Genomic DNA, 23,210 nt, shown 5'->3' with positions numbered 1-23,210 from the left:
GGAGTTGGAAATCTTATGTTTCCACCATTACGTCCGATACTCCTCTGCCGCAGATCTGGAAGAAGATCCGCAAGATTGCGGGCAAGTTCGTTCCGGATATCTCGCCGGTTCTCCACCTCCGTGGTACTCTTGTGGCGGATCCAGTGCAGGTCGTGACCGAACTTGGTTTCCAATTTTCTTTTGTTAGCTCTGGTTTTCATCTTACTCAATCCTTCCTTCTTCGTAAGCCTGTTCTTGAATCTTATCCTTTAGATTTCCACACTCATCTCCGCCTTCCCTATAACGATCCTTTCTCTCTTTCTGAACTTCAGTCTGCCCTGGCCCTCTGCGGATCTAAGGACGGTGGGCTCGGATGACGTTCATTATGAGATACTTCGCCATCTCCCTCCGTGCACATCTCGGTATTTACTGAGTCTGTATAACCAGGTCTGGGAGTCATCGTCCATCCCTGAGGACTGGCTCGATGCCATTGTACTCCCTATTCGGACACCAGGGTCTCTCGGTACGTCCCCTAAGGCTTCCGCCCTATTGCTCTCACGAGTTGTGTTTGCAAGCTCTCTGAGCATATGGTAAATGTTCGTCTGATGTGATTCTTGGAACACCATCGCCACCTCTCTCCTTCTCAATTTGGTTTTCGCAAGTGCCACAGCACAACTGATGTCCTGGTGAACTTGGAGGTCTATATTCGTACTGCTCTTGCTGTGAAGACCTCCGTTGTTGCTGTCCTTTTTGACCTGGAAAAGGCTTATGACACAACTTGGAGATACCATATTCTGTCCCAACTTCATTCTTTTGGCCTTCGTGGAAATCTCCCTCTCTTCCTTCAAAGCCTTCTCTCTCGTCGTACCTTTCGGGTCAGGCTTGGTGCCACTCTCTCTGCCTCTTTTCAGCAGTATGAAGGTGTGCCCCAAGGTAGTGTTCTGAGTACTACTCTTTTTCTGGTTGCCCTCAATGGTCTTCTTTCCTCCCTTCCTTTTGGCATCTTTTCTGCTCTTTATGTTGACGATCTTACTCTTTGCTGTCGGGGTGATGATTCGCCTCTCCTTCAATGGCGGCTTCAACTTGCGATTGATGCCGTGTCATCTTGGGCCACCAATCTTCAAGTTCTCTAGTACTAAGACTTGTGCCATGACTTTTACTCGGAAGCGGGTCATTCTTTGTCCCTCTTTGTCACTTTATGGTCATCCCCTTGAGTACAAAGATTCCGCGAAGCTTTTGGGGTTATTCTTTTGACACTCGTTTGTCTTGGTCGCCCCATGTTTCTTACCTCCGTGTTGAATGCTCTAAGGCCCTTAACCTACTTAAGGTTTTGTCCCATACTTCTTGGGGAGCGGATAGGCGCACGCTCCTCTATTTGCATTCCTCTCTCGTTTTGTCTAAAGTCGATTATGGTTGCCCTGCCTACTCTTCTGCTTCTCCTTCTACTCTTCGCCGTCTTGATCCTTTGCACCATACTGGGTTACGTCTCAGCTCTGGTGCTTTTTGTTCAACTCCTACCCTCAGCTTGTACGCTGACACTGGCTTTTTGTCTCTCCAGGATCGCCGTGATCGCTACAGTCTTCGCTATCTTGCGTCATCCTTACAGCACCCTCACACTCGCCTCTATCGTGCTTTGACTTTTACCCCTCCTGTAGTTCCTGTTCCTCTTCACCTCCTTCCTCTATCTGTCCATTTGTCTCGCTTACAGGATTCTCTTTCAGCTCATGTTACCAATGTTTCTCCTCGTATTGTTCCATCCTTGCCCACGTGGAGGGTCCCCCTTCCCAAATTTTGTACTTCTCTGACCCGCATCACTAAAGCTTTTACCCCTCCTACAGTTCTGAAATGCCTCTTCCTTGAGCACTTTTCTTCTCACTCCCACTCCGTTCCCATCTTCACCGATGGGTCTAAGTCTGCTGACGGTGTGGGCTACTCTGTTGTTTTTCCTGACCACACTTTTATGTGTCACCTTCCTCCGGAGGCTAGCATCTTCACAGCAGAACTTTATGCTATTCTCTATGCTCTTCGTTTCCTGCTTTCCCGGTGTCAATCCTCCTTTGTGGTGGTAGTTGACTCTCATAGTGCCCTCATGGCGTTAGGGTCCTTTAATCCGGTCCACCTGGTGGTTGTCGAGATTCAACATTGGCTGTTTCTTATTTCCTGTAAATTTAAGTCAGTTGCATTTTGCTGGGTTCCCGGCCATGTTGGTGTGTCTTTAAATGAGCGTGCGGATGCTGTCGCTAAGGAAGCTATCCGCGCTTGTCCCATCTCTCGTAAAAGTATTCCTTATTCCGACTTTTACCCAGTTATTCATGCCTCCATCCTTGCCCGCTTGCAGAGTTGTTGGTCTTCTGTTATTGGTAACAAACTGCATACTCTTAAGAGTCGTGTGTCCCAGTGGCCTTCCTCCTACCACCGTAACCGGCGGTGGGAAACGACTCTGGCTAGGTTACGTATTGGCTATACCCGTTTAACTCACGGTCACTTAATGGAGCGCCGCCCTGCTCCTTATTGTCCACATTGCATTGTCCCTCTTACAGTCATGCATATCCTTGTTGAATGTCCTGACTTCCAGGACGAGCGTGTGTCTTGTTTTCCGACCGTCCCCCGCGGTCGCTTGTCCCTCGATAGAATTCTTGGTGAATCGGATACTTTAGATATTGTTCGCCTTATGCGTTTCTGTTCTCGTATTGGCATCCTTGGTGATATTTAGCGCCCTCTGATTATCCCGCACATTTGATCGTGCTACATAGCCTTCCCGGTTTGGTGCCTTCTATTGATAATTACTTACTTACGAAATGAACAGTATGGTAAACAACACAGCTCAATTCCAACACAATGTCACACAAAATATTTCAATAAAAAATTAAATAAATCAAAATCTATGAAAATAAAATTTATCAATGCAATCAGAAACATTGAAATGGAATTCATGACATATTTAGTATAGCGTGCATGTTACCATTATGTGCAACAGATGGGGCTGTTTTCCAAAAATGCATGTTTTTACCTGTCACAGGTGTGGCATCTATATAGTAGGTATAGAAAAAGACGCGCCTATTCGAATGCAACGTTGTGTCAAAATTTCAATGAAATTGAAATTATTCAATGAAATTGGTGAAGAACTTTCGGAGATTACAGCATATGTTACTCTAACGTCCAACAGATGGCACTGTTTGAAAAAAAAAACCATGTTTTTTACTGACGCACGTGAGGCATGTATATAGTAGATACAATGGGGCCTCGACTTACGATACTAATCCGTTCTCAGAGACGGATCGGAAGTCGAAGCGAATTTTCCCATAAGAAATAAAGGGATTTGAATTAATCCGTTCCCCACCCTCCAAAATATTAACATAAAAATACATTTTATACTGAATACAATGTTTTTTTCTAACTACAATACAGTACCAAAGTTACTCTTACCTTTATGGAGGGCTCTTGATGGCGTATGGACGATGGTGATGAGGGGGGAGGAGGAGAGTTGTTACTGTTTGGAAGGGGAGTCCCCTTCCATTATCACATCAGGCAGTGATGTTTTCTCTGGGGTACTCTCTCTCCTACGTTTTGCCTGAATACCACTAGGACCTGGTTGTGGTTCAGTGCTTGTTTGTCTCGCTACAAATTTGTCAAGAGACATTTGTTTTTCCCTTCTTTTTAATGTTAGTCGGTAATGATGCATCATAGTGTCATTGAATAGGTTAACCCTTAAACTGCGCATGGCGTATATATACGCCCTTAGTAACATGTCCCATGGTGAGCATGGCGTATATATACGCCATAGGGTGCCAGACCTGATTCAAATGGCCCGCGGCTACACGGGGTTCACAGGAGCTTCCTCAGGGCTCTTGTAAACAGATGCCATTTTGAAAAAAAATCGTGGGCAATATTCTCAGGTGTGAGAGGCACAGTACTGTTGGAGCAACCAAGGCTGGCGCACGCAGCATGAGCGAACAGCATTGATGTTCAGCTTGTGACCACAGCATCGCCGAATAATGTCAAAATAAATATATAATTGTTATTATTTAGCGATGACAATATTACAGATGACCAATGACTGTGATATAAATAACTAGGGTTGTGATAATAGCAGGATTGTTGTAATAATTAGCGCTGTGGGAGGAGTGATGCTGAGAGACAGAGGGAGACAGCATCGTTTACTAACTGTGTGGCCACCTGTTATTGTTTGCATTCACCATACCAGGTCAGTGGTTCTCTATGGTGAACACAAATGTAGATACTTATATATAATGTGTGTATTAGTGTAATAACAGCAAAAGGATTATGCTGGGAGGAGCCATATGGGTGACGGAGGTGACGTCGTCTGCACGATTTGTCTAGCTGTTTAGAGGGTGGCCACTATGCTCTTTGGGCGCTCTACAAGCTTAGGTGTACAGTTACGGTGCATAAAACATGTAGATATTTATATATAATATGTGTATATAGGGTAATAACACTGCAAAAGGTATTGTTGGGGGAGAAAGTTTAGTGCGTGTGACCTTGAAAGAGTGAGGGAGCCGCCAGCCGCCATCTGTGTATAGCGACGACTCTTAGTGCCTGAACTAACTATATCAGCTTGGCTGTACAGTTGTGGTGAACAAAATATACACATACTTATATATAACGTCTGTATATAGTGTAATAACACCACAACTGGTATTGTTGGGGGAGAAAGTTTAGTGCGTGTGACCTTGAATGAGTGAGGGAGCCGCCATCTGTGTATAGCGACGACTCTTAGTGCCTGAACTAACTATATCAGCTTAGCTGTACAGTTGTGGTGAACAAAATATATACATACTTATATATAACGTCTGTATATAGTGTAATAACACCACAAATGGTATTGTTGGGGATGAAAGTTTAGTGCGTGTGACCTTGAATGAGTAAGGGAGCCGCCAGCCGCCATCTGTGTATACCGACGACTCTTAGTGCCTGAACTAACTATATCAGCTTAGCTGTACAGTTGTGGTGAACAAAATATACACATACTTATATATAACGTCTGTATATAGTGTAATAACACCACAAATGGTATTGTTGGGGGAGAAAGTTTAGTGCGTGTGTTGAGGGAGTGGCAGCGAGTGGCTGGCTGGTGTGTGGCGGTAACTCCTCGTTGCTTTTCGACTCTCACCACAAAAGAGAGAGTGGTTGAGAGTGGTACCAACTTAGTGGTTCGTTATGGTGACCAAAACATGCCAATACTTATATATAACCTGTGTATAGAGTGTAATAGCAGCAAAACTATTTGTTCATTGTTTTATAAACATAATAATTGAATCACTAATATGCACATCATACTTTTGAGTATAGCGATTATTAACCACTTTTATTATATAAATATATTACAATACACACTATTGAATAATATTACTGCAAAAAAACTAAGAAAAAATCAATCGGAGACATTGAAACAATTAGGTAATAATATCTTTTTGGCAACTCCCATCTGTCAACGCGGGTGACGCTGACTGGGTCTGACGACCGCTCTGTCAACGCCCACTTTTTGCCAGACTTCCTCGGTCAATTACGCCCAAAATATGTCACCTACGATTTTTTTTTTATTTTTTCCGTGCTCAGGGGACACAAATTAACATGTTTAGAAGACGAAAAAAAATTTTTGAATTTTTTTTTTTCTTGCGCACAGGGGTGTAAATGTCCCAAGGACCCCTGAGCAGTGTAAGGGTTAAGGCAACGGCCTACTGCAACTTGATTTGGGCGAGTCATTTCAGCAAAGGTTTGCAATTCTTCCCATATTGCACACATTTTCTTAATTTTTGAGGAAGAAACATCCTCTACAGGCACATCCTCCCCTGAAGAAATTTCCTCAGCTACCTCTTCTTGCTGCTCCTTTTGAAGGGCTTGGAGTTCTTCGGTGGTCAGTTCTTCGTTGTGTTCTTCCACCAACTCCTTCACATCAGCACCATCCAACTCCAAACCCAGTTGCCGACCCAGAGAAACAATTTCCTCAACGAGAGGCACTTCAGGTTCAGGCTCAAACCCCTCAAAGTCTCGTTCTGCAACACATTCAGGCAACAGTTTTCTCCAGCCAGAGATCATGGTTCTTGCAGTCACTTCTTGCTAGGCTTTGTCAACAAGTTTTAAAGCACTATAAATGTTAAAATGGTTTTTCCAGAACTCTTTGAGGGTGAGGTTTGTGGCATCCGTCACTTCGACACATCTCCGGAAAAGTGCCCTTTCATAAAGTTTCTTAAAACTGGCAATGATTTTCTGGTCCATAGGCTGAAGTAGAGGAGTGGTGTTGGGAGGAAGGAACTTTATTGTAAGAAACTTAAATTCCTCATCCAATGAATACTCCAAGCCTGGAGGATGGGCAGGAGCATTATCGAGGAGAAGCAGGGCCTTGAGTGGCAAACTGTTCTCCTGCAAATATTTTTTGATGGCAGGGCACACCACCATATTCACCCACTCCGTAAAAAATTGCCTAGTCACCCATGCCTTAGCATTAGCCTTCCACATCACACACATTTTGTGTTTCTGCACATTATATTTTTTTAAACCCCTTGGATTTTCGGAATGATACACAAGCAAGGGTTTAATTTTCAAATCACCACTTGCATTACCACACAACACAAGAGTAAACCGATCTTTCATAGGCTTGTGTCCAGGCAATGACTTCTCCTCCTTGGTAATGTATGTTTTCTTTGGCAATCTTTTCCAGAATAGCCCTGTCTCGTCACAATTAAACACTTGTTGTGGTAGGTATGCCTCACTCTGCACAAAATCTTTAAATTCACCAATGAATCTTTCAGCCGCTGGTTTGTCTGCACTGGCAGCCTCCCCATGCCTCACAACACTATGAATTCCACTTCATTTTCTAAATTTCTCAAACCCCATCCCCTGCTCGCCTTAAACTCTTAACCTTCTGTATCACTCGTTCCAGGGGTTTTCTTTAAAAGGTCTTCATGCAATTTTCTTGCCTTTTCACAAATGATGGCCTCCGAAACGCTATCACCCGCTAACTCCTTGTTGTGTATCCCAATTAATAATAACTTTTCAACATCTTCAAGTGTTTGTGTTCTATGTTTCGTGATTATTGATACGCCTTTTGCCACTTTAGCACTCATAATGTCCTTTTTCTTAGCCAGTATGGTGGATATCGTTGACTGAGATTTGTTGTACTGCCTAGCCAGTTCACCTACCCACACACCGTCTTCATATTTACGAATGATCTCGTGTTTCTGCTCTATGGTCATTTTTACATGGGATCTCATATGTTGAGCCTTACCACTGACTTTCCTGGGACTCATGGCATATTATATAATAATTACTTTAATGTTCAAAATGCAAAAAATCACCACAAAAGCGGAATTTCTTATAGGCGCGATCATCACTAAGCGGGTAGCTGTAGTAAACTGAGGCAGGTCGAACCGCGTGACTGGGAACCATGCGCTCGGCCGACCTGAACATATACCAACAAATATCGGATGTCGACGACACCATCGGATGTTGAGTCGCATTTTTTTATGAAATTTATATCGTAACTCGAAATTATCGTAAGTAGGGGCAATCGGATGTCGAGGTGCCACTGTATATAAAAAGATGCGCCTATTCGAATGCAACATTGTGTCAAAATTTCAAAGCAATCGGTAAAGAGGTTTCGAAGATTTCTCTCACATGAAAAACATATGAAAAAAAACAGTTTTCAGAAAATACATGTTTTTTTATCATCACAGACATGATATCTATATAGTATATATATAAAAACCTGGCCGGATGCGAGTGGAACATTGTGTGAAAATTTCAAAGCAATCTGTGAAAAACTTTCGGAGATTAGCGATTTTGAACAAACGAACATTTCCATTTTTATTTTTATAGATTAAAAAATTAAAAATTAATAATACTCACGAAATGAATGGTATGGTAAACACCACAGCTCAATTCCAACGCAATTCACACAAAATAATTAAATCAAAATAAATATCAAAATCTATGAAAATTCAATTTATCTATGCAATCAGAAACATTGAAATGGAATTGTAACATATTTAGTATAGCATGTGTGTTGCTCTTACAGGCAACAGATGGTGCTGTTTGTCAAGAAAAACATAGTTTTACCTGTCACAGGTGTGGGATCTATACATATACAGTGGTACCTCGCATAACGATTGCCCCAAAAGACGAATATTTTGGGTAACGAACGGCCCGATCGGCGTCAAATCGTCCCGTATGACGAACGCTGGTTTGAGTAACGTCAACACCACATGGTGGGGTCGCGCTGCTTCTTGCACATTCTTAGACGCCTCCGACGATGCACATAAATTATGTTGTTCTTGTTTAAAGATGCTAATGATGTTGGGATATAAAAGGGTGGCTGCTGAGATGTTGTAAAGCATTGACGTTTTTGTAGGAAAAAAGAAATGAAATGTCTGATATACAACAAATGTCAAAAAGGTTCGTTCGGTGTTTGGCAGGTAGGCTGCTCCATTATAACAATCTTTCTTTGTTTCAAATGTGTTCCATTTATTTTGTATTTGTCATTTATGTCTCAATAATGGAGAAGCCTACCTTACATACACTGAATAAACCATTATGACATTTTCCTTTCTTCAAATGTGTTCAATATTTATTTTTCATTTGTCTTTTAGCAAAAGGTTCGTTCGGTGGTCGGCAGGTAGGCTGCTCCATGTTTCTTACTTACAAAAAACGTAAATAATAAAAAAAATGAAGAATTTCTACAAACCAGTACAAATGTCAAAAATGTTCGTTCGGTGGTCTACAGGTCGGCTGCTCCATGTTTCTTAAAAAAAAAAAAAAACGAAAAAAAAGAACTGTTGAAACAATTTGAAAAATGGACAAATGTCATAAAGGTTCGTTCAGTGTTTGTCGGGTAGGCTGCTCCATTATTGAGACGTAAGTGACAAATACAAAACAAATGGAACACATTTGAAGCAAAGAAAGATTGTCATAATGGAGCAGCCTACCCAACAAACACTGAACGAACCTTTTGCTATAACGAATATGAAAGACAAGGGCTGCTGGCTGGGTTAGTAGTGTGTGAGCAACCATTTGTAGCACACAACCATTTGTAGCACACGTGCCTCTTGACTCTCAAACACCTGTCCCACACGGTGTTGAAAGACTGCGCTCAGTCTCAGTCGGTGCAATTCAGACCCTATTGTTTGAAGAACATAAGGGTCATAACATTGGTGAAGCTAGGCGCAATAAGGGCTTAACACAACGGTCGGATGCCAGTGATACAGCACCTATGAGGATGATACAACGAGCGTATCGAGGTGTAGCTCTGAGCCCCACCCTTGCCATCTCTAATGTATATAGATGATAAATAGATGAATCGTTTTCTGCGTTCAGTGATGATGCATCTGATACAAGTAGCACAGATGAACAGTGTTAGCGGCTTCCATGGTGGTGGTGTTCATTGATATTTTCAAGAATACCTGAATCTCTTCCTGACTGATGGACACTCTTTGAGGCTAGCTGAATCTGTTCCTGTGTTGGACCTTACAAAGCGATCTTTTCGAGACTACCTTACAAATTGAGCTTTTCCTATAATCGTTTCAATACTACTTTATGCTTTACAAGCTTGGCTACATAGCACCTACAAGTACTAAAGCCAAGGGTGCACGCGAGTGCGTTATTTGCAAGCACACAGAACGATGAAACAGGAAACGAAAATCTATCTGTAGCTGGTGCAAGGAGAGCAAAGTCGCGCTGTGTATCATGTACTACTTCGTTGACTATTACGCACCTCCAAAGTACTGAGTGTGTAATACAGTGTGTTACTGTGTAAATAGTATGTGAAACTGTACATATTGTAATTTTAGTGAATTTTTACCATGTAATATTGTGACAATAAACATTTATTGTGGACACATTACTGACACATGTATCACAGTTCCATGGAAAATAATGAACATTCTACTGTATACATATTGTAAAGGTCACAAATATGCATCATATACGATAAAAGAAACAAATAAAACCGCATTGGAAATGCATAGAAAAAATATTTGAAAATATATTTGTGGCAACACGCGGTGCTTGAATGGCCTGCGCGACCGTGTCTGAGAGCTTCACACACAGGCGACCAGCCCCTGATGACGTCACAGCGCACCTTGTCCACGCCCTCACAGCCAAAGTAAGTGGAATTTGGTAATTATTTTTACATAGACATGTTCAGGAACAGTAATTTATCATTTTTCAAAGAAAAATTATATTTTGGGGAACATTTGATGTCATGCACACTGGGGAAATTTCACAATAAACACAGTGCATCACACTGGTTATATGGGGGACACTCGTTTTGTATGACGTCTGTTTCACATGACGAACATGGAACGGATTCAATTCGTTATACGAGGTACCACTGTACTTACGAAATGAACGGTATGGTAAACAGCTCAATTCCAACACAGTGTCACACAGAATAATTAAATAAAAAATAAAATAAATCAAAATCTATGAAAATAAAATTTATCAATGCAATCGGAAACATTGAAATGGATTTCATGACATATTTAGTATAGCGTGCATGTTGCCATTATGTGCAACAGATGGCGCTGTTTTTCAAAAACGCATGTTTTTACCTGTCACCAGTGTGGCATCTATATAGTAGGTACAGTATATAAAAAGATGCGCCTATTCGAATGCAACGTTGTGCCAAAATTTCAAAGCAATCGGTGAAGAAATTTCGGAGATTACAGCGTGTGTTTCTCTTACGTCCAACAGATGGCACTGTTTTTTAAAAAAAGAATGTTTTTTCCTGACACAGGTGAGGCATGTATATAGTAGATATATAAAAATACGCGCCTATTCGAATGCAACGTTGTGTCAAAATTTCAAAGCAATCGGTAAAGAGGTTTCGAAGATTTTCCTCACATGAAAAACAAAGTTTTTAAGAAAAAGTATGCTTTTTTTTACTGTCACAGATGTTATATATATATAGTATGTATATAAAAACTTGGCCGAATGAGAATAGAACATTGTGTGAAAATTTCAAAGCAATCGGTGAAGAACTTTCGGAGATTAGCCATTTTGAACAAACCAACATTTCCATTTTTATATATGTCGTACCTAGTAGCCAGAATGCACTTCTCGGCCTACTATGCAGGGTCCGATTTGCCTAATAGGCCGAGTGATTTTCTTTATTTTCAAAATATTGTTTCCAATTGGTTTATTTGAAATATTATTATTATATTATATTAAGAACATAAATTATTGACTTAGTTATGTTAGCTTAGGTTAGGTTAGGTCACACATCTATGTTCGTTTTAACTCAAATTAAAAAAAAAACCTTAACATATACATAATAAAATGGGTAGCTTTATCATTTCACAAGAAAAAAAATAGAAAAATATATAACTTCAGGAAAACTTGGCTTACTAGGCAAATCAGGCCTTGCATAGTAGGCCGAGTAATGCGTTCTGGCTACTAGGTACAACATATATATATATATATATATATATATATATATATATATATATATATATATATATATATATATATATATATATATATATATATATATATGTCGTACCTAGTAGCCAGAACGCACTTCTCAGCCTACTATTCAGGGCCCAATTTGCCTAATAAGCCAAGTTTTCACGAATTAATTATTTTTCGACTACCTAACCTAACCTAACGTTTTCGGCTACCTAACCTAACCTAACCTATAAAGATAGGTTAGGTTAGGTTAGGTAGGGTTGGTTAGGTTCGGTCATATATCTACGTTAATTTTAACTCCAATAAAAAAAAATTGACATCATACATAATGTCACAAATGCGAACAAGCCTGACTGGTCCCCAGGACTATATGCAACTGAAAACTCACCCCAGATGCGTCTCGAACCCATACTGCCAGGAGCAACGCAACTGGTGTGTACAGGACACCTTAATCCACTCGACCATCACGACCGGTCATAAGGAGGTGATAGCCAAAGCTGTTTGAATCACCCCCCCCCCCCCCCTCGGCCGCCCCGAGGTGATCTGATAAAAAACTATGCCCAAGATTACCATCTAAGTGCTGGCGGGGGAGTGGTTCAAATAGCTTTGGCTATCATCTCCTTATGACCGGTTGTGATGGTCGAGTGGATTAAGGTGTCCTATACACACCAGTTGCGTTGCTCCTGGCAGTATGAGTTCGAGACACATCTGGGGTGAGTTTTCAGTTGCATATAGTCCTGGGGATCATTCAGGCTTGTTCGCATTTGTGTTCCTCACGTGTGCCCGAAAGAATGAGGTGATTTGATAAAATACTATGCCCAAGATTACCATCCGAGTGCCGGCGGGGGGTTATCTTGAAGTTATCTTGAGATGATTTCAGGGCTTTTTTTAAAGTCCCCGCGCCTGGTCCTTGACCAGGCCTCCACCCCCCAGGAAGCAGCCCGTGACAGCTGACTAACACCCAGGTACCTATTTTACTACTAGGTAACAGGGGCATAGGGTGAAAGAAACTCTGCCCATTGTTTCTCGCCGGCGCCTGGGATGGAACCCAGGACCACAGATCACAAGTCCAGCGTGCTGTCCGCTCAGCCGACCGGCTCCCCTGGGGTGGTTCAAAGAGCTTCGGCTATCACCTCCTTATGACCGGTCGTGATGGTCGAGTGGATTAAGGTGTCCTGTACAAACCAGTTGCATTGCTCCTGGCAGTATGGGTTCGAGTCATTTCTGGGGTGTGAGTTTTCAGTTGCATATAGTCCTGGGGACCATTCAGGCTTGTTCGCATTTGTGTTCCTCACGTGTGCCCCAAAGAATGAGGTGATTTGATAAAATACTATGCCCAAGATTACCATCCGAGTGCAGGCGGGGAGTGGTTCAAATGGCTTCGGCTATCACCTCCTTATGACTGATCGTGATGGTCAAGTGGATTAACCCTTAACATGCTCGGGGTCTAATATCCTGCCATCCACACAGGCGCATGTCATTTTGAAAAAAAAAAAAATTTTTTTTTTTTGCTAATCTGTTAAGTTCTGTTTACTGATCACAGGAAAAATAAAAAAAAAATTCTATTGTACTTACTTTTGTTGCAATAGAGCCGAGAAGCTCTGTGATGACGTCACAATCTGCATGTTCGCTCATGCAGTACACGCCCGGGAGGTGTTGCGCGCGGTCCTCAAACAGCCAGAGTTGCCACAAATATATTTTCGCGCTATTTATTTACAATGTCTAAGCACATTTTATCTAATTTTTTTTCACTAATTGTGTTTCAAATACTGTTTGAACATATTTTGTATCAATAATTGTTGCATATTTGAGTATACACAGGCGCACACAAATGTTTTCAATTACGGCAATATAATATGTCATTACAGTCTATTATATTATATGTTCTGCTTATATTTGTATATATTTACACACACGCACATGCTATCTGCTTATATGTTTACATATTTACACACTCGCACACGCTATACACACTTTGAAGCACACTTAGAAGATTTCTAGACTGTGGTAGTCATTGAAGCAGTCGACAGCACATAATGGGATACCACACGTTTCACACCATGTTTGCACAAGCTTCCGTTTCTTGTCTCTACGTGTCGTTGTTTTACACACCAAGCAATCACGTTGGGCTATTGCACGCTTCACACCAGGTGGCAAATACTTAAGTTTGTGTGCTAGGAAGCCTTCAGTGTGAACGAGGCGTGTAGTACCAGCATGCTGCAACAGTGGGTTTATGATGGGCCGCTGAATACCTGGGACATCTTTTGCAAACTTTCCTAATAACTGTATTGCAGCATCAAATACAAAGTCACGGAAAGTGGGCTTACGTCCAGTTCTCACAAGGTACATGTTGAAACAGTTCAGCATGCTCATGTCCAAAAGATGGAAGAACACTTTCTTCGTCCACCTACATGTCTTCCGCACACACTCTGCAGTACCAATCATCATGTCTGATTTATCAATCAACCGCATGTTGATATTATAGTCTAAAACACAGTCTGGCTTATATAGTGGTGCGTTTGTTTTATGGCTCACTTTCCCACTGTTCACCATTGTTCCATCATGAATTGTTGTCAACAAGTTCACCTCTCTTTTGTCTTTCCACCGAACTGACAGAATGTTATCACTTTTCCTTCTCTGACACTCACCAACTGCAATGTCGTTGTCAAACACAGGCATTTCCCTTCGTTGTGGCTTTACTGTACCAACCAATCCGGTTCTATTTTCTAGCAAGAACCAAGCTAGCAAGGGACTTGTATAGTAATTATCTGTGTATAAAATGTGTCCCTTGTTCATCCACGGAGCCATGATGGTCTTCACTACACTCCCCGAGAATCCATGTTCGTCGTTACCGGGAATGTCTACATCACTAGCCGAGTACAGAATCATGTGTAACACGTATCCTGTCTCACAATCACAAAGAACAAAAAATTTCAGGCCAAATCGGTTTCGTTTTGAGGGAATGTACTGTTTGAATGGAACACGTCCCTTGAAAAGTATGAGAGATTCATCAACCACCAGCTTCTGTGCTGGTACGTAAAAATCTCTGAATTTTCCAATAACATCGTTCATGTAGTGCCTCACTCGCCACAGTCTATCATCAGGTGTTTGGTCCTGAACACTTCCAAAATGTAGACACCTGAGGAGTATCTGAAACCTGTCTCGTGACATATATTTCCCGAATAAAGGTGTTGGTATTGTCTTGTCCTTGCTCCAATAGTCATTTATTGCATGTTTGTGACAGTGCTTCATCAACAAACAGAGTGCCAAAAACACATACATTTCCGCCACTGTGGTATTTTTCCAACGCTGCAGTCGTGAAAATTCTGTGATTTCCCTCTCAATCAGGTAAGCAGCATGCAGGTTCGTTTGGTGTACAATGTATTCCATGAGTGGTTCATCATAGAATGCTGTAAAATATTCCATCTCAGCCATGTCCTCACCTTGATTAAGGAAAAGGTTTGTAATCCCTCCATCTTTATCGTCAAAGTGAGGAATATTAGGAATAAAATCGTCACCATCACTCCACTCAAGTATACCAGGCGTCCTGCGAGATGCAGAGGAAAGACGGCGAGGAAGCGATGCATACCGGCGACCAGGAGCTGAATACCATCTGCGAGAAGCACGTGAGGTGGGTGCACGTGAGGTGGGTGCACGTGAGGTGGGTGCACGTGAGGTGGGTGCACGTGAGGTGGGTGCACGTGAGGTGGATGCACGTGAACACGAGGGTCTTGGTCCCTCATGTGGTGCCATGCGGTGGCGCTTGGCCGGGCGAGATGCTGCTGACGCGACAATTTCTCGCCCAGTTACACCACTGGTACCAGCCACAGGCTCAATAAAACTTTGATCTGAGTCACTAAACCCAGAAAAGGAGTCACCTCCCTCTGACTCGTCACCCTCAAACAGAAAATAGCCACAGGAACTGTGAGGTCGTGGTAGAATTGGGGTAGAAACTGGGCGAGGAGGCATCGGTGAGCGTATAGGCCTCGCCATGGCATGGCGGTCATTCTCACTTTCACTGCTGCTGCTGCTATCACCCGACAACTGTGTATAATCCTCATCGTTGTCTGAATCGTCAAACACACTTTCTTCACCTTCAGAGAATAATTCGTGGGCTATTTGCTCTGGGGTGAGGGACTGAGTGGTGCGTGCCAGTGAGGCGTTTGACCGTGCGCTCGCCATGGTGACTCTCGCTAAACTGAGGCCTCCCATGCCTTCGGATCGTGAGCGGGATTTTTTTTCAAAATGGCCGCTGTTTACTAGAGCCCCTGGGCAGCGTATGGGACCCCCAGCTACACCGCGGGCCATTCAAATCGTGTCCGGTACCCATACACTTCATATGAAGTGAAGCGCAGTTGACTGGTAAAACGATTTACACTTCATATGAAGTGATGCGCAATTTAAGGGTTAAGGTGTCCTCTTGAGGTTATCTTGAGATGATTTCGGGTCTTTTTTAGTGTCTTCGCGGCCCGGTCCTCGACCAGGCCTCCACCTTCAGGAAGCAGCCAGTGACAGCTGACTAACACCCAGGTACCTATTTTACTGCTAGGTAACAGGGGCATAGGGTGAAAGAAACTCTGCCCATTGTTTCTCGCCGGCGCCTGGGATCGAACCTAGGACCAAAGGATCACAAGTCCTGCGTGCTGTCCGCTTGGCCGACCGGCTCCCCAATGTCCTGTACACACCAGTTGCGTTGCTCCTAGCAGTATGGGTTTGAGTCACTTCTGGGGTGGGAGTTTTCAGTTATATATATATATATATATATATATATATATATATATATATATATATATATATATATATATATATATATATATATATATCACGAAAATAAACACGTGATTAAAAATGTGACAATGTCAGACCACGGAGGAAAAATGAAACAGGAATTTCCTTAAGTACTTTCGTATATTAATACATCTTCAGAAGGAGTGATTTTACAGATCGAGTGATGGGTATAAATAGGCAGGAGAGAGTGGTGAAGTGAGGTGAGGTACAATATTTGGACAACGCAGACGGCCCATTGGCCCATCAGATGCAGCCAATTGGCCCATCTGATGTAGCCCAATGGCCCATCTGATACAGAAAACATACAAGCACAATACATAGGTAATTATAGCATAAAATGGTAAATATATACAATGAATTAGTGAGACAAATGTTTTCCAATGATCCTACTTAAGTCGCCCTTTAGCTGATCTATTAGAAATGGATCTAAGTTATATAGACCACTGCTAATATTCAAATTACTTTCTTTTGTGATCTGTATCAAAGCGGATTCAATTATGTTTCTGTTATAGGTGCTTTTACAATTTGTTATTGAAGAAGCATTTTTTGGAAGTTTGTCGTAACAAAGCACGTCGTACATATTATAATAATGTATGCAGTGAAAGGATTCACCCAAAGAATGTGTGATGTTTACCATATTTCTCTGGGTTTGAGAATATTGTCAAGGCCTTGAAACTTTTTAATATAGATGTAATGTTTAGCTACGAAAACACTGTTGGTAAGCTATTAGTTAGGAACAGCCCTCGTAGTGATAATTGCGTCATTTATAAAATACCTTGTAAGGAATGAAATAAGTTCTATGTTGGGCAAACATCTAAAGATTTAAAATGTAGAATATCGCAACATAAATACTCTGTAAGACATGGCCAATTGTCTAATGCTTTGTTTGTTCATTTGTCAGAAAAAGCTCACCAAATTGATTGGGAGAGTGCTTCTTCAATAACAAATTGTAAAAGCACCTATAACAGAAACATAATTGAATCCGCTTTGATTCCGCTACCGTGCTCTCAGCCACAGCTCAGAATGGAAGCAAGTCGACGAAGAACTCTGTAGGGTAAGGCAGGTCCTGGTCAACAACGGCTTCTCCAATGGTTTCGTGGAAGACATCATAAGAAGGAAAGTGAAACGCCATGCAACCTCTGAAGAGACAACTAACACAACACCTATACCCCCTATTAGACTATTTTACAGGAACTTCTTTTCCACAGCCCATAAAACGGAGGAAAGGGCCCTGAAAGATATTGTTAGTAGAAATGTTATCCCTACAGACTAAAATTAGAAGATACAACTGACAATTTACTATAAAACCAAAAAAACGGCCAGCCTACTCATGAGAAACTCTCCAGACACAAAACAGAACGCTTTAAAAGAGACCAACATCGTCTATGCCTTCAAATGGCCTCTTGGGGACTGTAAGCCTCAAAAAACTCAGTATATAGGCAAGACCACAACATCTCTTTCCAGGCGCTTAACGATGCATAAGCAACAGGGCTCCATTAAGGAACATATAGTCTCTTCCCACAACCAAACCATCACCAGAGAAATCTTAGCAAACAACACAGAAATCATCGATAGATACAGCGATAGCAGGCGGCTTGACGTCTGCGAGGCACTACACATTAAGAAGTCAACACCAGCAATCAACAGCCAATTAATGCACAACTATATTCTACCCACTTCAAGACTCCGCTCCAATATAGAAGCATCAAGAAATATGAGCCAATAAAAATAGGCCTTCTGCAGTTACCTACATTTAACCCTCAAACCGCGCATATCATATATAAATGATATCAGTGACAAAACCGAAACCGCACACATCATTTATATATGATTTCGTGTCTAGCGCTATAATTTTAAACTCCCCGCCTGGGATAGGGGCAGCTATAGTACAGCCACGACCGATAGTTGCCAGATGCCACCTAGAAAAAAATCCAGGCCAACATTCTTGGGTGTGAGAGCGTCAGTATTGAGCAAGCCACCAAGGCTGGCACACGCAGCACGAGCTCACAGCACCGCTGTTCAGCTTGAGACCACAGCATCGCCTACAAATACCATTATATATATGATACTGCTATTATTTAGCAGTGATAGTATTACTGAAGCCCCCTGACTGTGATAAAACTGACCAGGATTCTGATAATAACAGGATTGTGGTGATATTTAGCGCTGTGCTCCATGGAGGGAGGAGTAAGGCTGTGGGAGGGAGGGTTGTGGCGTCGTCTTCTGACTGTGTGTGGCCACCATTTATTGACTGCACTCACCATACCAGCTTAGTGGTTCGATATGGTGAACACAAATGTAGATACTTATATATAACGTGTGTATATAGGGTATAAACAGCAAGAGGAGTAGGTTGGGAGCCACCGTTTTGGTGAGGGCGGTGGCGTCGTCTGCACGACTTATCATGTTGTTTACTGGTGACCACAAAAGTCTTTGGGCACCATACCAGCTTATTTGTTTAGGTATGGTGAATAAAACAGGTAGATACTTATATATAATATGTGTATATAGCGTAAAAACACCACAAACAGTATTGTTGAAGGACAAATATTAGTGCGTCTGACCTTGAGAGCGGCCGCCGATCAGCTGACTGTGTGAGTAGCTACGTCTTTGTGGCCTTTACTCACCATACAAGCTTAGATGTACAGTTATGGTGAACAAAACATGTAAATACGTATATATAACATCTGTGTATAGTGAATAAATACAGAAGGAGTATTGAATGAGGTGGTGTTGGGGGAGGGAGTGGCAGTGAGTGGCTCGCTGGTGTTTGGCGGTCACTCCTCGTTGCTTTTTGACTCACAAGACCAACTTAGTAGTTCGTTATGGTGTACAAAACATGCAAATACTTATATATAACCTGTGTATATAGTGTAACAACAGCAAAACTATTTGTTTATTGTTTTATGAACATAATAATTGAATCACTAATATGCACACCATAATTTTGAGTACAGCGATGGTTCACACATTTTATAATATAAATATACCACAATTCACTGTATGGAATAATATTACTGCAAAAAAACTAAGAAAAAATCAATCAGAGACATTGAAATAATTAGGTAATAATATATTTGTGGCAACTGCCGTCTGACAGCTCGGGCGGAGTAGACCTCATCTGGCGAAGGCTCTGCCAACGCCCCTTTTTTGCCACACTTCCCTACCCTATTGCGGCTAAAATATGCCACCTACGATTTTTTTGTTATTTTTTCCGTGATCAGGGAACAAAAATGAACACTTCTATAAGACGAAAGAATTTTTTGGAATTTTTTTTTTTGTTGCGCCTGTGGGTGTGAATTCCATTTGGGCCCCTAGCGGTTTGAGGGTTAATACCCATTGTTTCGTGTCCTGTCTTGTGTTAAAAGTTTATTTTCACCTCATCCAAAACTATTGTAACATGTCACCTCACCCAAATGTAGGTATAAAAACTCAAAGATGTTTAAACTCTATTCAGTTAAAGATGTGTGTGTGTGTGTGTGTGTAAACTAAAGTCTTTGAAAATGTAATAAGTTTTACGAAACGCGCTCAAGTGTTGCGTCAGACTAGAAATAAAAATGAATTTTGGAGAATTGATTTTTGAATTACCATCAACAGTGAAAAGAAACGTAAGAAAGATCGAGAAAATTCGTGTTAGAATTATTAATCTTACTTTTTCGGTCATATTTAATAATATATGTCTACAGGAAAGACTGCTACCAAAATATACTAATATATATATATATATATATATATATATATATATATATATATATATATATATATATATATATATATATACAGTATGCAGAATAACCATATGTGAAAAATAGAAAATACTTAACGCGTTTTCGGCTAATTCGCCTTCATCAGAGCAAAGTAGAATGCTACTTTCTACTTTGATTCTACTTTGCTCTGATGAAGGCGAATTAGCCGAAAATGCGTTAAGCATTTTCTATTTTTCACATGTGGTTATTCTGCATACTTTTTTGAGATATATACAAGAGTTGTTACATTCTTGTACAGCCACTAGTACGCGTAGCGTTTCGGGCAGGTCCCTGGAATACGATCCCCTGCCGCGAAGAATCGTTTTTTCATCCAAGTACACATTTTACTGTTGCGTTAAACAGAGACTACAGTTAAGGATTTGCGCCCAGTAAATCCTCCCTGGCCAGGATACGAACCCATGACATAGTGCTCGCGGAGCGCCAGGCGAGAGTCTTACCACTACACCACGGAGACTGCAAAAAAACACTTGGATCAGTGTTTTTGTGATCATTGTTGCATATATATACAGGCATACCTCAGTTTAAGAGTTTATTTGGTTCCTGGAGACGCCTCGTATTCCGAAAACTCGCATTCCGAAGCTAATTTCCCCATAAGAAATAAAGGGAAATGAATTAATCCGTTCCTGACTACCCCAAAAACCCCACATCAAACTAAATTTTTATACCTAATTCATCTAAATAAACCTACAAAACTATGTTCAAGTTATTACTTACCTTGCTGTTGAATGCTGTAGGCGTATGGAAGATGGTGAGGAGGTGGGAGAAAGAGAGGAGTTACTGTTTGGAAGGGGAGTCCCCTTCCATTATCACATCAGGCAGTGAGGACTTCACTGGTATGCACACTCTGGCACATTTTGCCTGCATACCACTAGGACTTGCTTGTTTTACTAAGAATTTGTCTAATGAGACTTGTTTTTCCCTACATTTTAACACTTGTCTGTAGTAAGACATCACATTATCATTTAAAAGGTCAATGCAACGGCCTGCTACAGCTTTATCTGGGTGAGTTTTTTCAACAAAACTTTGCAGTTCTTCCCATACTTCACACATTTTCTTAATCAAGAAGGGACATCCTCTACTGCCTCTACTCACAGCTATTTTCTTAGGTTGAACCTTACCAATGGCTTTCTTGATACCCATGGCAAGATATATAATGACAACTTTTATGCTCAAATGGCCAAAAAACCGATAAAAAACTGTAAATCCTTGTGAAGAATTCAGGTGGGATAGTCACTGGACACGAGACACTGGTAAACTGAGGCGCGATCGCCTTGCCACCATGCGCCAGTCGGCCTGTACGTGTATCAACAAACTCGCGTCCCGAGGTAACCCTCGACTTCCGAGACATATTTTTGGAGTAAATCCTGCTCGTCTTCCGAAAAACTCGCATACAGGGACACTCGCATTCCGAGGTACCACTGTATATATATACATATATATATATATTATTAAATATGACCAAAAAAGTAAGATTAATAATTCTAACACGAATTTTCTCAATAATTCTTATATTTCTTTTCACTGTTGATGGTAATTGAAAAATCAATTCTCCAAAATTCATTTTTATTTCTAGTCTGACGCGACACTTGAATGCGTTTCGTAATAACTTATTACATTTTCAAAGACTTTAGTTTACACACACACAACTATAACTTGCAAACACTAAACAGAGTTTAAACAGCTTTGATTTTATACCTGCATTTTGGTGAGGTGATATGTACAACAGTTTTGGATGAGGTGAAAACAAACTTTCAACACAAGACAGAACACGAAACAATGGGTATAATATTTTGTAAGTTAAAGGGAAGAATGGAAGTAACTGCAAAGGGCCTATTGGCCCATATTTCTTGATGCTTCTATATTGGTGCGGAGTCTTGAAGTGGGTAGAATATAGTTGTGCATTAATTGGCTGTTGATTGCTGGTGTCTACTTCTTAATGTGTAGTGCCTCGCAGATATCAAGCCGCCTGCTATCGCCTGATATCTGCGAGGATATCAGGCGATATCAGGCGATAGAAGCAGCAAGAGAAAGTATGGACCAATAGGCCTTCTGCAGTTCTCATATCCAATTTATACCCATTGTTCCGTGTTCTGTCTTGTGTTTTCATAAGTTTGTTCACCTCACCCAAAACTTTGTACCATATCACCTCACCCAAAATGAGTATAAGTTTGATGAATCTTTCTGTAAATTAAGTCTTTGAAAATGTAATAAGCATTACGAAACGCGTTCAGGCGTCAGACAATTAAAAAATTAATTTTGGAGAATTGATATTTTTATTACCACCGACAGTGAAGAAAAACATAAGAAATATTGAGAAAATTCGTGTTAGAATTATTAATCTTACCTTTTCGGTCATATTCAATCACTAGCATGCATAGCATTTTTTCGGGCAGGTCCTTAATCCAAATTTTCCTGGGAATACGGCCCGCCGAATCGTTTAACAACCAGGTACTCATTCACTGTTGGGTGAACAGAGGCACAGTTAAGGACTGGTACCAATTAAATCCTCCCCAGCCAGGATACGAGTCCAGACCAAAGCCCTCATGAAACGCCAGGCGAGTGTTTTACCACTACCCCACAGGGACTGCTGCTGGAAGGTATAGCCATTGGACTTGGTTATAAAGATCCCGGTAGTACAGTCAGGTTCGTTCTTGATGTACAATCAAGAATTCCGGGTTTGAATCCTGGTTGGGACAGAAATGGTTGGGCATATTTCCTTTCACCTCATATCTCTGTTCACCTAGCAATGAGTAGGTACTCACGAGTTAGTCAGTTTGTTGTGGGGTTGCATTCTGGGTGGGGGTCAGTAATTCTACCCTGGGGGAGGAGGGGACCTCGATAAAAGCCTAACGTGTATGAATACACTCTGGCTTTCTGTCCCCCGACGCAGTGAATTAAATTAAATGTGACTTGCTTTGTTGGAAACACCTATGAGATAAATTGAAAGAGTAACTAGTCCTATTGAATTATGAAATGTTTCCAAAATAGAATCTGTAGAGATTCCATTTTGGAATCTGAAGAGATTTCAGAATCAGTGGTCAATATCAGGGCATAGGGCAAAGTCAACTGTCCAGACTTGGGTGGTTCAAGAAATCTATTTTTATCTTTCAGTTAAATAACACCAAGAAATCACCAGAGTATCAAGTATCTTGTAAAACTTGGATTGTGATACCAGATGCTGTCTTCCAAACTCCAAGTAAGTTTCGTAGTAGTTTTTGAGCCCATCATGGTCCAGTTGGTAGTGCTTGTGCCAAA

At 41.3% G+C, this 23,210-nt stretch overlaps 1 long non-coding RNA gene across 1 annotated transcript in view; it reads left to right on the top strand.

Annotated features, from left to right (window-relative positions):
• The window catches only part of LOC123763672 (uncharacterized), a 159,444-nt gene that overhangs the window by 27,248 nt on the left and 108,986 nt on the right, over positions 1-23,210 (top strand). Inside the window, exon 2 of the long non-coding RNA XR_006773474.2 lies at positions 23,067-23,151. This is a non-coding gene — a long non-coding RNA (uncharacterized lncRNA). The remainder of the gene's footprint in view (positions 1-23,066; positions 23,152-23,210) is intronic.

The sequence above is a fragment of the Procambarus clarkii genome, chromosome 5 (assembly GCF_040958095.1).
Source record: "Procambarus clarkii isolate CNS0578487 chromosome 5, FALCON_Pclarkii_2.0, whole genome shotgun sequence".
In the NCBI taxonomy this organism is placed as follows: domain Eukaryota; kingdom Metazoa; phylum Arthropoda; class Malacostraca; order Decapoda; family Cambaridae; genus Procambarus; species Procambarus clarkii.
Note: the sequence above shows the minus strand (reverse complement) of the source record. Positions and strands in the feature narration are given on the sequence as shown.